The 16,626-nt window shown below is 41.2% G+C and overlaps 1 protein-coding gene across 7 annotated transcripts in view; it reads right to left on the reverse strand.

Moving 5' to 3' along the window:
* CRACR2A (calcium release activated channel regulator 2A) overlaps positions 1-16,626 on the reverse strand; it is a 137,254-nt gene that overhangs the window by 79,680 nt on the left and 40,948 nt on the right. The window contains exon 1 of one of the 7 annotated variants that reach the window (XM_024568995.3): positions 2,226-2,404. The exons of the other annotated variants lie outside the window; for them this stretch is intronic. The gene's annotated coding sequence lies outside the window, so the exon portion shown is untranslated. Of the gene's footprint in view, positions 1-2,225; positions 2,405-16,626 lie in introns of those variants that run through there. 7 annotated transcript variants of the gene reach the window in all.

Genomic DNA, 16,626 nt, shown 5'->3' on the forward strand with positions numbered 1-16,626 from the left:
AAGTAAATTGTTTTTATTCCTAGACAACATTATTGTTTATGTAGAAAATCTGATGAAGTCCACCAAAAGCTACTAGGACTAATCTGTGACTTTGACAAGGTTAAAGGATACAAGTTCTCTATAAAAATCAATTGTATTTCTGTACACTGGCAACAAAAAGTTGAAGTTAAAATAAAAATATGATTTAAAATAGCATCAGAATTATGAAATACTTAGGGATATATCTGACAAAAAATATGTAATACCTGTACACTGAAAGCTATAAAATATTGATAAGAAAAATTAAAGACAGAAATAAATGGAGATATATGGAGGTTCATGAATTGGAATACTCAATACTATTAAGATGTCATTTGTCTCTAAATTCATGTATAGATTCATCTCAATCCAAATCAAAATACCAGCAGGTTTTTTTTTTTTGGTAGAAATTGACAAGCCGATCCAAAATTTTTATAAAAATACAAAGGACTTAGAATAGCCAAAAGAATTGTGAAAAAGAAGAATAAGATTGGAAGACCTTATTAAAGTAGTACCTCATCACTACTTGATTTCAAGACAATAATCTATAGTAATCAAGACAGTGTGGGATCAGCAGAAATACAGGAAAATAGATACATGAAACAGAATTTAAAGTAGAGAATCAAAAAATAGATTTGTATATATAATTGATTTTTGACAAAGATGCAAAGTCAATCCAGCAGAGAAAGGATAATCTTTTTATATATATATTTTTTTATTGTTATTCAATTACAGTTGTATGCCTTTTCTCCCCATCCCTCCACCCCACCCCAGCCGAACCCACCTCCCTCCCCCACCCCAACCCTCCCCCTTGATTCTGTCCATGTGTCCCTTATGGTATTTACTGTAATCCCCTCTCCTCACTGTCCCCTCCCCACTCCCCCCTGGCTATTGTTAGATTGTTCTTAACTTCAATGTCTCCGGTTATATTTTGTTTGCTTTTTTCTTTTGTTGATTATGTTCTAGTTAAAGGTGAGATCATATGGTATTTGTCCCTCACCATCTGGCTTATTTCACTTAGCATAATGCTCTCCAGTTCCATCCATGCCATTGCAAAGGGTATAAGCTCCTTCTTTCTCTCTGCTGCATAGAATTCCATTGTGTAAATATACCATAGTTTTTGGATCCACTCATTTGCTGATGGGCACTTAGGTTGCTTCCAGTACTTGGTGATTGTAAATTGTGCTGCTATAAACATTGGGGTGCATAGGTTCTTTTGGATTGGTGTTTCAGGGTTCTTAGGGTATAATCCCAGCAGAGGAATTGCTGGGTCAAAGGGCAGTTCCATTTTTAGTTTTCTGAGGAAATTCCATAGTGTTTTCCACAGTGGCCTCACTAGTATGCATTCCAACCAACAATGTACTAGGGTTCCCTTTTCTCCACATCCTCTCCAACGTTTGTTTGTTGATTTGTTTATGTTGGCCACTCTGACTGGTATGAGATGGTACCTCACTGTGGTTTTAATTTGCATCTGTCTGATGGCTAGTGATGCTGAGCATCTTTTCATATGTCTCTGGGCCCTTTGTATGTCTTCCTTGGAGAAGTGTCTGTTTAAGTCCTTTGCCCATTTTTTAATTGGGTTGTTTGTCTTTCTGGAGTGGAGTCGTGTGAGTTCTTTATATATTCTGGAGATCAGGCCCTTGTCTGAGGTATTATTGGCAAATATGTTTTCCCATACTGTTGGTTCTCTTTGTATTTTAATGCTGTTTTAAGGATAATCTTTTCAGCAAATGGTACTAGAGTAATCGGATATCTATTTGCAAAAAGAATTTAAATCCATACATTAAGCCATATACAAAAATGACTCAAAATGGATCACAGAACTAAATGTAAAATCAAAATATATAAACCTTCAAGAAGAGAATATCTTTGTGACCCTAATAATTTTGGCTTTATCAAAGTTTAAAATTTCTGTTCTTTGAAAGATACCATTTAAGCCACAGACTGGAAAAAATATTTACAAAGCATGTATGTGATAAGAGTATTTTGATCCAGCTTATATAAAGAACTCTCAAAGCATAAGAAAATAACTTAATTTTTAAAATAAGCAGAACATTTGAACAGACACTTGATCAAGTAAGATATATGGATATCAAATAACTACAGGAAAATGTCCCACATCATTAGTCATAAGAGAAATACAATTTAAACCACAATGAAATACCAGCACACACTTAATCGGAATAGCTAAAATAAAAGAGACTGACCATAACAAGTCTTGGTAAGGCTGTGACATGACTGGATGGCACTCTCCTACATTGCTGGTGGGAATGCAGAATGAATGGTACAATCCCTTTGGAAAGCATTTGGCAGTTTGTTTAAAAAGTCAAACAAACTTCTACGTCATGATCCATCCACCGCACTTCTAAATATTTACCCAAGAGGTCAAAGAATATATCCATACAAAGATCTGTACATGAATGTTTACAGAAGATTTAGCTATAGTAGCCAAAACACCAGAAATGCTCACCAGCAGAATGGGAAACAGATTACGGTGTATGCATACAATGGATACTCCCAGTAAAGGGAAGGCGCTATTTATTGGTCCAAGCAACAAAATAATCATGTGAGTGAAAGAAGCCAGACAAAAAAGAGGACATACTATTTGATTTCATTTATATGAAATTATAAAAAATGAAGACAATCTATAGTGACAGAAAAGAGAGAAGGGAGGAGAAGGGTGAAAAGGAGGGATTGCAAATGAATGACAGGAAACTTTTGGGGTGTGTGGATATGTTTGCAATCTGAATTGTGGTAATAGTTTCATGGAGATATGTACATATATATACATAAACACACATACATACAAATATATGTCAAAACTTACCAAATTGTATATGTTAAATAAGTGCAGGTTATGCATGTCAATAGTCAATAAACCTATTTTAAAACAATAGAATAAGTCCAGGACTTGCAAATCTAGCACTGCCTATTGCATTTTGTCTCAGGAGCTTGATTTCTCCCTTTACATTCAACTCTGACAAGCAGGAAATGGCTGAAAATTAAGTAATTTCCCTGTAAAAACCTTCAGCCCCTCTGAAAAAAAGGGAGCAGGCAGAGGCCCTCCTGAAGCCCATTCCCATAGTGTGAGTTCAGCCCCCTTTCTCTTACTCCTTGGCTTGGCCTTTGCCCAGCAGCTGTGGGTTTTCCAAAGGGAATGGAAGACTAAACAACAGAAGTGCTCTACTTTCATTTCAAAATAAAATGGAAGCCCTGTGACGGGCTCCGCTGTATCACTTTTGGATGGAGTCCAGGATATCCTGGGCTCAGAGATGGAGACAAGTTTCCGTCTCGAAGAGTTTTTAGAACCAACAGACAACATACCTACAAAAGGGAAAAGGTGGTCCTAGACAAAGGGAAAAGGCCATGACCATCACAAAGGGAACAGAAACTATTTTTTTATCTGCCTATCTTCCTCACAGCATGCAGACCACTCTTCTCCCTCCAGAGTGATTCCATAAAAGCCTTTATACACAGATGGAAATTATCAAGCCCTCAACCATTTCCAGGAACATTGCCCAGACTTCCAAAGTAATTCTGACAGCTTAGTAACTGCTGCAATCAGAAAGTTCACAGATCAAACCTAAACCCCTCCTAAAGGTTCTAAGCTAATTTCCCCCTCAGTCTGGGCTCAGTGCAGATGGGGAACAGCTGGTAGCTCCCTCCACACCACACCCCTTGCAAAGTTGAAAGCAGCTACTAATCCACCTTGAATCTCTCCTGCAGCTGACAGCTAGGAAATCAAATGCCCCAAAGCATCTTCAGGATCCATTCAAACTCCTTAATTACCCAGCTCCATGGAGGAATGCTCCATATGTAGCAGTAGCTCAAGTCTCTACTATTAACTCTGAGCTGGCAATGCCACACGAAGGCAGAGACAGGTGATCTTGTCAAAATGCAGAGGATGCAGGAGAGTTGCTAAGTGAAAGCTTTCAAAGGCAGCTCCAGTAAGAACGGGTGTGAGATATGTACAGGGAATGGTACGTGGCGGCCCCCCTGGGAAGAAGCAAGTTAAGAAAGAATCGAGGGACCAGATGGAAGGTGTATGAACTTCCTAGGATTACCAGCTTTAAACAGAAATTTATTCTCTCAATGCTCTGGGGCCAGAAGTCCAAAATCAAAGTGTCAGCATGGCGCTAGTCCCAATAAGGCACTGGGCAGAATGTCTCCTTGCCTCTCCTTGGCTCCAGGGGCTAGCCAGCAGTCCTTGGTGTTCCTTGGCTTGTAGCCATATCACTCTTCTAATCTCTGCCTCTGTCCTCACACAGTGTTCTCTCCTCCTGTGTCTCTATTTATCTAGTCTTCCTCTTCTAATAAGAACACCTGTCATATTGGAGTATAGGTCCACCCTAATGACCTCATCTTAACTTGACTAATTACATTTACAATAAGGTCACATTCTCAGGTACTAGGGGTTAGGACTTCAACATATTTTTATGGATGACGCAATCCAACTCTTAACAGGTAATGCCACAGAAGACCTTGAGACAAAGCTATCAGTGGTTTTGTTGCCATTGATATTTAGCTAGATATTAATAAAACAAAGGGGAGCAGAGGGTATTAGATATTGAGCTTAATAAACTAGAGAGCATAAGCCTGTTTGCTTCACCAGGAAGCTACAGCTTCACACCCTAGAGGATTACAGCATTGCTCCACCAAGGGGATTAATTGTCCTCCCTTCCCCACACCATTACTGGATTATTGGTAGGCGTGTGCACAGTGGGAGGTGTTGGACCATAAAGACCTGTCAGTCTAACTAAGGGGTATAAACCTATCAAAAGCCCATGAAAGTTGGGAAGTTGATTGGTTATTTTGAAAAAGGAACTTGGTTCATCCCAAACCCAAGCCAATACAGTCACAAGGAACAAAGAAGTTCTCTCTCTCTTGTTCAGGAACCTGCGCTTGCCCTGTGCACTTGCACATTCTCTCTCCATAGCCATGTGGCCATAGCAGCTATGTTGTGGCAGCCACAAGGACTCCACCACTGGAGTAGCTGAGAACAAGTTCATCTACGTGGATGGGCATGGAGACCACTTAGCAGCCACCTTCGGGCTCCAAAAAGACTAAGCGCTCTCTCGCTCTCTCGCTCTCTTTCTCTCTCTCTCCACCCACCCCCACCTGGTAACACACCCACCCATGCATTTATGCATTCTCTCTCGGCCAGGAGCACGTGACCAGGTGGATCTAGCAGCTACCAGAGCCCACAACAGACTGGGTGGGCTCCAAAAGGACTAAGCTTTAATGTGAAGCAGAAACTCTGGGCAATGGCCTTTATTCTGGCCCTACTGAAGTCAAAATCGGACCTTTTCCATGGTGAGAGAGATGGAGATGGGACATTGGGAAGTCAGGAGGAGAACCCACTTAATTTTACATCATCAATAAAGTTTACCACAAAACACCATCCTCCCACGTGGGTCTCCAGAAATTCTTTTCCTCATGACACTGAAAGAACTCCACTTCTACCGAATAACAGGTTGTTTGGAGAGTGGGAAGTGAAACAGGAAGGGGAGGGAGCCAATAAAGGGTGCCTGCTGCAACCACCTGTTGGAAAGTGGCTGTGCCTTTCTGGGGCTTAATCCCAGGGAGCTCTGCAATTGGGTGTATATCATGTGTATCAATGATCCAACCCCAGGGGCAGAAAACTGGGGTATATATATAGCAACACCCATCAGTCGGTCACTGGGTGAGGGCTGTTCCTGAGGGGCCTTAATTCCCCACACCCCAGTTTGCCATGTGTGCACTGCGGGTGCAGAAAAGCCCCTGGGCAGATAGACAGACATTGGCAGCTGGTAGTTGCCAGATGACAGGGAAATGGTTAGGCCCAGAGATGTGGGTGGGGTCCTGACAAAATCTGCTGCAGGGGGCGGTGGGGTTAGCAGAAGCTCTGGGCCACCCACATGGTGCCCCAATCCTGCTTTTCACTAGGGAGAAACTGTAGAGAGAGGTGGGGAAGGCTGGGGACGAGAGCAGAGCGAAAACTCCATCTCTCTCTTTCTCCCTGTGGAAAAGAGGAATCCCACACAGGCAACACAGCAGGGTGGTAAGAGCCACATTTCCCTAGTTTCAATTCCCACCTCCACTGCATTCTGTATGACCTTGAGCAAGTTACTAACCTCTCCAGGACTCAGGCTCTCCATCTGTAAAACGCAGTGATAGCATCTACTTCATGTGAGGACTAAGCAACTTAAAACACATGAAACATTCAGAAACTATACCTGGCTCATGGTAGGAGTTGGTAAACGTTAGCTCTAGTGATTATTTCTAAGGCATTTTCAGCATTACCCTTTTTAGTTCAAAATTCTGCTAGTGAGATGACTGTTTGGGAGGTGATGAAATAATGGAAGACACACTAGAGACCAATAATGACACTAATTACACTTTCCTATTTAAAAAGAACTTCCACTTCTATGATCTCATTTCCGTAGTGATCCTGTGAAGGTGTCAACACTGGCTGCCTTTTTCCTCTTTTATTAATGAGAATTTCAGTCTCCAAGAGGTCAAATGACATGTCTAGGGTCATGAGCAAGCAGAGCTGGGAATCAAACTTACTGCCACTGAAAGTTAAGAGAAAAGACCTGGTGCATAAGAGGGCTCCGTCTGTCTCCTAGGACTCAGCAAGGGAAGTTTTTCAGTTCCTTCTCCCTCCCATAAGAACACTTTAGGTCTGTTCCAACTCTCAGCATTGCAGTCCACCTCCTCTGAAAACTCTTCCCTGACCACCCAGGCTAAACTGCTTTGGCTGCTGTTTCTCTGAGTGCTGTGTCATGCTTCAGACATTAGAACATACTGCTTGGTCTGGTGGACTAGATTTTCAAGTGTACGTGATGTTTCTTATTTCTTCCTCAAATGAAGAAGCACCATCAATAAATCTTAATGAGAATGAAATTGATATTTGCTTATTTGAATGAACAAAAGTCCCACCAATTCCCCGCCTGGTACTTTGTATACAACAGGTGTTGAATAAATTTGTGTTGGTTTCTTATTAAGACCATTGAGAGTGAGGGTTCAGAGTGGTAAATATTTGTGGTATAATGAAAAATATATATTCGGTCTTTGTTTCTGGTTCCTGGCACAGAGCTCCTAAAAACCCTTGAAATTTCCTGAGTGAAAGGAGTGTCTTTTGTTATTTATAATGAGTCCATTCCATCCATACCAGAGTATAGCTAATCAGATGACTCTAGGAAGACCCTAGATAGTTTCTGGATAGGTCCTGGATGCCAGAACCAAGGATGTGATTAGAGGGGTGGAATTTTCAGGCCTCCACTCCCGGCCATCCTTCAGGAAGGAGCTGGCGTTTGAGTTCAATAACTGGTTATTTAATCAATCACGCCTGTGTAATGAAACCTCCATAAAAAGCCCTAGCCGACAGGGTTTGGTAGCTTCCATTTGGTAAATACCTTGAGGACCTGGGAGGGTGGTGTGGCCCTGAGAGGGCCAGGAGGCTCTGCACCGGCTCCCCATACTGCCCCACACATCTCTTCCTTCATAACAATGAGCTGGTAACAGTAAGTAAAGTGCTTTCTTGAGTTCTGGGAGTTGCTCCAGCTAATTATTGAACCTGAGAAGGAGGTTGTGGGAGGCCCAGAATGTATAGCTGGTAAATCAGCACATGGGTGACAACCTGGGACTGGCACTGAGGACAGTCTTGTGAGACTGAGCCCTCCCCTGTGGGGTGTATGTTGAGTCATAGGGCACACATTTGGTGTCAGAAATGGTGTTAGAAAAAAAGACACTACAGCATTTACTGACAAGTCTCTGGGCCTGGGTGGGGGAAAGCCCTAATTTGTAGCATCCGACTGTTTCTAGGATGTCAATATTCCCACATGGCCAATGTCCACTCCGCTAAGAAATTGTGAGGCTCGTGTTTCTGCCCAGGTGTCCTGAGAGGGTCACTTCTGGGTCCCCAGCACTGTCTGCACAGGCCATGGCAGCTGATGCCACTTTAGACTGTGTCCCCACCCTGGACTTATAGGGCAGGGCCTGTTTTACATCCATCATAGTAGGTGGGGAAAAAGTGCTTTAACCAACCTCCGTATTTCACAGGTGGATGGCCCCTCCCCCTCCCCATGGCTCTGGGTAGACTTTCTGGTGGGACTCAGGCAGTGAGGCAGATGTAAGATCTTCTTAGTGAGGACAGACAGACTGAGCTGCTTCTTCAAAGGGTTCCTTTCACTACCCCACTGCTCAAGATTCCAGTCTCAGCACAGGAGCCAGACCAGCCTGGAAACGAGACTTGCCCTGTTCTGGATGAGATTTCTATGTGCTTCTTTGACACGGTGCAGGGGAGCTTTGGGCAGATCCCACTCCTTCTCTGATAGGCCTCTCACTATGGTGAATAAGAACACAAACTTCAAGGCCAGGCCACCTGCGGCACCAGCCATGGGGCCACTAACAGGTTTCTCCAGCTCTCTGAGCCTCACTTTCCTCACCTATAAAATGATGGGCAGGGTAGCACCTTATGAGTGTTAGCTCTTGTTACTGTTCTTATCACTGTAGAATGATGCAGTCACCAGCCTTGGACATGGTGTTATGGCTGAGACGAGACAAATTCACACAGACTACCAAGGCCTGTGGAGGAAGAGGGACAGCACGGCCACTCTCTCAAGATGAGAGCGCCTGACCTTTGACAGGCTTTCATTGCTTTTCTGGGCACATTTCGTTGAGGATGGTCCTCATTCACTATGCACAGGTTCTCTTTAGGTGATTACCTTTTACAGAAAACAAAGGAGAGGATGTTGCTAATTACATCAAAAAGGAAGGATATTTACAAATGTAAAGGGAAAAGTGGTTGAACTGGTTACACTTGTCTTTGAAAGGTTTAGCACAGATTTTAGGAAGTTACTTTAAAGATATACAGTAAATGTTTCGTGCCTCAATTCAAGGTGAGGGTATTTTAGCAAAAAGCAAGTCTCAAAGTGGCCTAGGTAAACTGCAGGCCTAATTCCCCACAGGAGAACCTATCCGTGGGCGTGGGTCCTGTGTGCCAGACCTCACTTTCCACTGGCCTCTCCGAGTGGGAGCTAGGCCCACGCCATGCAGAACGGTCTTTATAGTAGAATTCAAATTCTATACCCCAGATAAAATTCTAACAAAACAAACTAGCAAATAAAAAAGCAACAAAACAAAACAAAAAATACTACATGAGGGGATATGATCAAGAAGCCCATCAATCTACCATTAACTGCCCCAGCTGGATGGGACTTGGTGGTGTAACGTCTCCCACTGCAGGCCACCAGGAGGGCCGTGTGCCCCACCAGCCCATGTAAAGGGGCACCTTTGAGAGGGAACCTTACCACTCTGTGGCCTGCTGTTGCTCATGCAACCACTATATCTTGCCTCCTTTTTCTTCAAATTAGGTCCAATTTCCTTGTTCTAGTTTCAAGGGAGAAAGAACAGCTGTCTCCTACCTCTATAAAATAGCTCTTCCAGGTCTGGACAAGTATTCTTAAACATCCCCCTTCGCACTTCTCTTACTCTATTATAAGATACATCAAAGGCCCTTCATAATGGTTTCAGGTCTCTGTGAGGTGGCTGTTCACCATAATTCCTCTAATAATTAGCAGTTGTAAACCACTTTGAAGATAAAAGGCATTTATAGGAGCTAAGTCCTGTTATGATTAGTTCTCCAATATGCTGATGAACACATCAAAGCCAAACACAGCCACAGCATGGTGTCTGGTAGTTAATTAGATGTAGTTCAAGGTGGCTGGTATATATTAAAGAAACTGCTGCAAATTTATCAACATTTAAAAAGTGCCTACTTTCTCTCCAGCATGAACAAGCTGTTTTCAAAGGCCGTCAGCATTGATGCCTGGAAGACAAGTGCCCTGGAGAGGATGAAGAGCTAATACAGCTTCTGAGCCTGGAGGGAAAGGTGCAATAATAGCACCTGGCTTTATATAATGTCTTATTGCTGTCAGCACAAGTCTGTGGCCCCTCTCTCATTTTGTTTTGTTTTCGCTTTGCAATATGAGCAAGTAACACTATCTGCCCTTTGCAGAGGAGGAAGTGGGGATTCACACATCAGGGAGGTACCACTGGACACTGTTAGGGGTGCAGTTATCAAGGCAACTCTATAGACACTCCACCCACACCCCCTCAGATATTTTCACACCTCTCCACACCCCACCCCCAGTTTCTATATGCCTTGGCTTCTAACTCCCTACACCTGTTGACTTGCAGAAGGCTGGCCTTTGTGCTGCTGGAGCCACTCTGTCCACAAGAACAGAGTAAGAAGTACCTGAAGTTTCCCCAGTCACCTCCCAACAGCCCTTAGCCAATGATTGACTGGTGCAGAAGTGTGAAAGCCCAGTGACCTCTTCTCCAGTGGGGACAAACTCTGACTTGTGATTTATACTTTAGAACACATTTGTGAGTCCGGGCTAAGGCTGAAACCTGCCTGACATCCCACTCTGGCTTCTTCCCTTTCTGTCCTGCTTCCTCTTCCTTTACTGGGTCCTCCTGGGAACATTCCCTGAATAAATCACTTGCACACAGGTCCCCCTCTCAGGACTCGCTTCTGGGGGAACCAACCTAACACAACTCTCTTGACTTAGCACTAATGAGACCATTTTGCAAGTTTTCTATTAAATACATTCTCCCAGGTCCCCTCAGTTCCAAACCTTACCTGCCAAGTCTCTAAACCTAATATTTATCTTTGGATCATGATGTTCCAACTACTTCTGAAAAACACTAATCTCTGGGCTCTCCCCAGGCACATGCAAGGCACTGATCCCAGCAGATGCTGGGAGAGAGACAAAGATATGTTTAAGACCAGCCCTTTCCTCAGTGAACTTATTAAACAGTCTCACAGGGGGACAAGATACAAATAATGGAGGTAGAGGATGTGAGAAGAGCTGTGTGTGCACACAAGGCAAACTGCAGGAAAAACAACTCAGAATGATCCCCCAAAAGCAAAGCCACCGTCCACAATTCTCCACACTGTTTGACTCTGGCTCATTTACTTAAATGTGTAAGAAAATGGAGATCAGCTCTGACAGAGATAATCCAAATGAGTGGGTAATACAAAAAAAGCAAGTTGTATCTAATTCAGAAAGGGTACCTAACTTGACCTAAGAAAACAGCTAATTAGTGACAGAGTGTGAATTCAATCTTAAGCTTGCCTGATTGTTTAAAACCTCAATTTATTTATCTGTAAAATGTGACCAATGACTCCCACTTTGCACAATCGTTATAAAGATTAAAAAAAACAGCATATCAAAAATATCTGGTACAAAAAGCACTACACGGTAGGTGATCAGTGTTATTACTCCCAAAGGTAATATTATTGAGCCAAAGAGTACTTTATATGCACATTTCAAAGACTCTTAGCACATACTACCAAACTGCGTTCCAAAACAAAAACAAAAACAGACAAACAAACAGTTAAATCCAAGACAGCACTGCCAAGGGGTGCTAAATTTTAGGTGCCTACCTAAAATGCAGACCTGATCATGCTTCCCATGCCTTTCAGGATCATCTTAAACACACAGGGCTGTATCACCTCTGTACATTCATCTTCTCTTACCTGCTCTAGCACTTTCTCTTCCCTCCAAATTATTTCCTATTCTCTCAGCTCTTTAATGCCTCTGCATCTTCAAACACCCTGCTCACTTGACTGGCATGACTTTCCCTTTGTCTATGCTAAGTCCTATGAACACAAAATATTTTCATTTAAGAGGCACGTTTTCTGAGAAGTCATTCTGACCTCAGCACAGTCTGACATTCATGTTCTTCCTCTGGGCTTCCAAAGCCTCCTAGGCTACATCTGCTGTGGGAATTATTCTTGGTAAAGATTTTCTTGTCTATACTCACCCATCACAGACACACACACACACACACACAGAGTTACATATGCCTTGAGAGAAGGGATCATATCTCATTTCTTGCACTTAGCAAAATATCTGCTTCATTGGTGAAACTAAATAAATGAACACATATAAGAATGAATTTAAAAAGTATGTAAGCCTATGTTCTCTTTTCTGATTTAAGTTAAAGAAGAAAAGAAAACCAAAACAACTGTTAAATGTACAATGCACTAAGTGGGACAGAGGCCACTCAAACATTTTTTCCCAAGTCACAGTCCTACAGGGATCACTCTGAGTTTGCACAGCATATTCTTACCATGCATTTTAGTGGCTCATAGAGAATGAGAGGAGAATAAGGACACCAAAGTTTCCAGTCTGCAGGGATAAGCCCAATTGGCATCTTATACAGTTCCCAAACTGTTCCCTATCAAACCCTTCATCTGAGTTGTTACCTCTCCATTCCTCATTCTTGTTGTGTCCAAGCCCCTCTTTTAAGAGGCTGGCAGGAACACAGTACCCAAGGAAGGTTTAGACCAGGCATCAAAAAATCAGGTTTAACTTTACCACTATGTGAACATGGGGAAATTGGTCCATTTCTCTGAAAAAGTGGGGATAACTGTTTCTTCCCTGTCCCATTGAGGGGGGGTCAGATGAGACCCTGCATGTGAAAGTCAATAGTGATGTGGCACACATATGCAAACATATCCTCATCATTGCTATGGGAGAGGGCAGAGAGCAGAGAAAGGAGGGCAGGAGAGAGTGGGCATGTCCCATGGGGAATCAGCTCCTGTGAATCAACAAGCAGCTGTGAAGTAACAAGTGGCTCATCAGAGATAGAGGCCAACAAAGAGCCTAGGCTTTTCTGCACACGTGTAAAAGAGCTACCTCTTCCAGAATCCTCCCTTAAACAAACTTAAGTGATACCTTCTTATTTCACCAAATTCCCCACTGGAGTGGAGCAGATCTCTGTCACCTAGTATTTAAGAAACTGTCCTCATAACCTAGAAAAACATAGAAGCAAAAATTCTCAACAAAATATTAGCAAACCAAATTCAACAATACATTAAAAGGATCATATACCATGATGAAGTGGGATTCATCACTGGGATGCAAGGATGGTCCTACCTACACAAATCAATAAATATGATACATTACATTAATCAAACAAAATATAAAAATCATAGATGCTGAAAGAGCATTTGACAGAATTCCACATCCATTCATGATAAAACAATCAACAAATTGGATACAGAAGGAATATACCTCAACATCTTAAAGACCATATATGACAAAACCACAGTTAATATCATACTCAGGGGTGAAAACCTGGAAGCTTTTCTTCTAAAATCAGGAACAAGACAAGGATGCCTACTATTACCACTTCCATTCAAGATAGTACTGGAAGTCTTGGCCAGAGGAATCAAGCAAGAAAAAAAAATTAAAGAATTTGAATCATAAAGAAAGAAATAAAATTGTCTGTTTGCTGATAACATGATCTTTTTTATATAGAAAATCCTAAAGATTACACCAAAAACTGTTAAATCCAATCAATAAATTCAGTAAAGTTGCAGGATACAAAAATCAACATATAAAAATCGGTAGCATTTCTATACAGTAACAATGAATTATCTAAAAAAGAATTAAAGAAAACAATCCCATTTACAATAGTATCAAAAATAATAAAATTTAACTAAGGAGGTCAAAAATATGTATACTAAAAACTATAAGACACTAATGAAAGAAATTAAAAAAACCAAAAATAAATGGAAAGTTTATCCTTTCCTATGATCCTGTGATCATAGATTGGAAAAATTAATATTGTTTAAATATCTATACTACCTAAAGCCATTTATAGATTCAATCCAATTGGATTTTTTACAAAAATATTTGTTTAAATCCTAAGATTCATTTAAAAACACAAACGACCCTAAATAGCCAAAGCAAGTCTGAGAAAGAACAAAGCTGGAAGCATCACATTTCCTAATTTCAAACTATACTACATAACTATAAAAATGAAAACAGTACAATATGGACGTAAAGAAGACACATAAACCAATCAACGGAATTAAGAGCCCAGATACAAACCCATGCTATATGGTCAACTAATGTTTGATGAGGGAGCCAAGAATACTCATTGGGTAAAAGATAGTCTCTTCAATAAATGGTGCTAGAAAAATTGGATAACCACATGCAAAAATAATGAAACTAGACCCCTATCTATATCACTTACAAAAAATTACTCAAAATGGAATAATGATTTAAATGTAATATCTGAAACTATAAAACTCCTAGAAAAAATACAGGGCAAAGGCTTCTTGACATAGGTCTTGGCAATGGTTTGGGGGATATAACATCTAAAGCACAAGTAATAAAAGCAAAAATATAAACAAGTGTGATTACAACAAACTAAAAATGTTCTGCTCAGCAAAATAAATGATCAACAAAATGAAAAGGCAACCTCCAGAATGGGAGAAAATGGTTGCAAACCACGTATCTGATAAAGGGTTAATATACTGAAATACATAAAGAAATCATACAACCCAATAGCAAAAAACCCCCAAATAATCCAATTAAAAATGGGCAAAGAACCTGAATAGACATTTTTCCAAAGAAGCTACCAGATTGCCAACAGGTACATGAAAAGGTGCTCGACATCACTAAGTATTAGGGAAATGCAATCAAAACCACAATAAGCTATCATCTCACACCTGCCAGAGTGGCTGTCATCAAAAAGACAAGAGGTAACCAATGCTGGCGAGGATGTGGGAAAAAGGGAACACTGGTGCACTGTTGGTAGAAATGTAAATTGATATAGGCACTCTGGGAAACAGTATGGAGGTTCCTCAAAACATTAAAAATAAAACAAACGTGTGATCCAGCAAGTTCACTTCCGGATATAAGGGATAGGCAAAAGGAGGTTCACAGTACACAAAATACTGAGTTAATAATGCTATTATAATAATCATAATCTGCATGTCTCTTTCCATACAGACAACTGTAAGCCTATTTTTGCCCACCCGTGTATATATCCTAAGGAAATGCAATCATTATCCAAAGGGGATATCTGTCCTCTGTGTTCTTTGCAGCACTATTCACAATAGCCAAGACATGAAACAGCCTAAGTGTCCGTCAATGATGGATGGATAAAGAAGAGGTGGCATGTACACAATGGAATATTGTTCAGCCATAGAAAGAAGGAAATTCTGCTATTTGTGACAACATGGATGGGGTTCTTGAGAGTATTACACTAAATTAAATAAGTCAGAGAGAGAAAGACAAATACTACATGACCTTACATGCGGAATTAAACACAAACCAAAACAAAAAACAAACCGAACTCACAGGGACCAAATACAGACTGGTGGCTGCCAGGGGTGGGGTGTGGGGAAAGGGAGAGAACTGGGTGAAGATGGTCAGAGAGAGCAAACTTCCAGTTACAAGATGAGTAAGACCTGGGGATAGAATGTACAGCATGTGACTCCAACTAAGAACATTGTGTTGTGTATTTGAAAGTTGCTAAGGGAGCAAACCCTAAAGGTTCTTATGACAAGAAAAAATATTATAACTATGTGTGGTGGTGGATGGTATCCAGACTTCCTGTGGTGATCATTTTATAATATATACATAACAAATTATTATGTGTACCTTAAACCTATACAATGTCATAAACCAATTATATTTCAATAAAGCTGGGGGAAAAAACAAAAAAACAACCATGCTGTCAAGTAGACTTGGGAGAATAATGGTGTTCATTCATTCAGTCAGTGAATGTTTGCACTGTGCAGGCACTGTTCTAGGAGGCAAAGAGGCAGCAATAATGCAAATTCAGCAAGCTTTGGACTTCGTGGAGCTTATAACCCAGTGGAGAAAGACAAACAGTACATATATCAACCCAGGAAATACTTTCAGATAGCAAAAAGCACTAGAAGAAGTAAGTTCTCAGTACCCCTCACCAGCATTGTTGCTGGAAGCAACCAGAGTGCGGAGGCTTCACCCTCTAGAGCAGGGGTGTCAAACTCATTTTCACCAGGGGCCACATCAGCCTCACAGTTGCCTTCAAAGGGCCGAATGTAATTTCAACTCCTTAACAGTTAAGGAGTAGTTACATTTATACAGTCCTAAAATTATTTCGGCCTTTTGTCCGTGGAGAATGCCATGGAGAATGGAAAGCTATGTTGCCCTGACTGCCATAGCTGCCAACACCTGGGAAACTTAGGTCCTACATATTTAGAAAAATATATATTTGGGTTACACATAAGATGTTAATTGTGTTATTTCTACGTGGTAATCTTAAGAGATGATTTATTTTTATTTTCTTTTGAATTTTCTAATAGTTTTGTTATTATACTCTATTACTTTTGCAATAAGGAAAAAACACATTTTTAAAAAGTGAGAACACTGGTCTAGATAAATCAAATTAATAAATATATTTGGACAGGTAGGCAGGGACCAGATCTTAGGATGATGAATAACCTCTTTCGGTTTACAAAGCAATTTCACAAAAACTTCTCTTTCAACCCTCACAAGACCATCTTAAGGTTACATAGAAAATAAACCTTAGTTCAGGAAAAAGCCTCACCGTCAGGTCCCTGCCTTCTCAGCGAATGTGTTTGCTGTTATTCCACATGCCCTTCTGTAGCCAACTTCTCTTCAGTAGGCCTCCAGTGCTCAGGTGCTAACTCCCTCCTCTTTCTACCTTCGCCCTCTCCTACAGGGACCAGCTGACTTGTTCATATGTACAGCTGAAAGGAGATGTAGACTGAGGGAGCCCCAAAACCTCCACAGTCCATGGTTTGGGGGG

This window comes from Desmodus rotundus, chromosome 3, assembly GCF_022682495.2.
Source record: "Desmodus rotundus isolate HL8 chromosome 3, HLdesRot8A.1, whole genome shotgun sequence".
Classification (NCBI taxonomy): domain Eukaryota; kingdom Metazoa; phylum Chordata; class Mammalia; order Chiroptera; family Phyllostomidae; genus Desmodus; species Desmodus rotundus.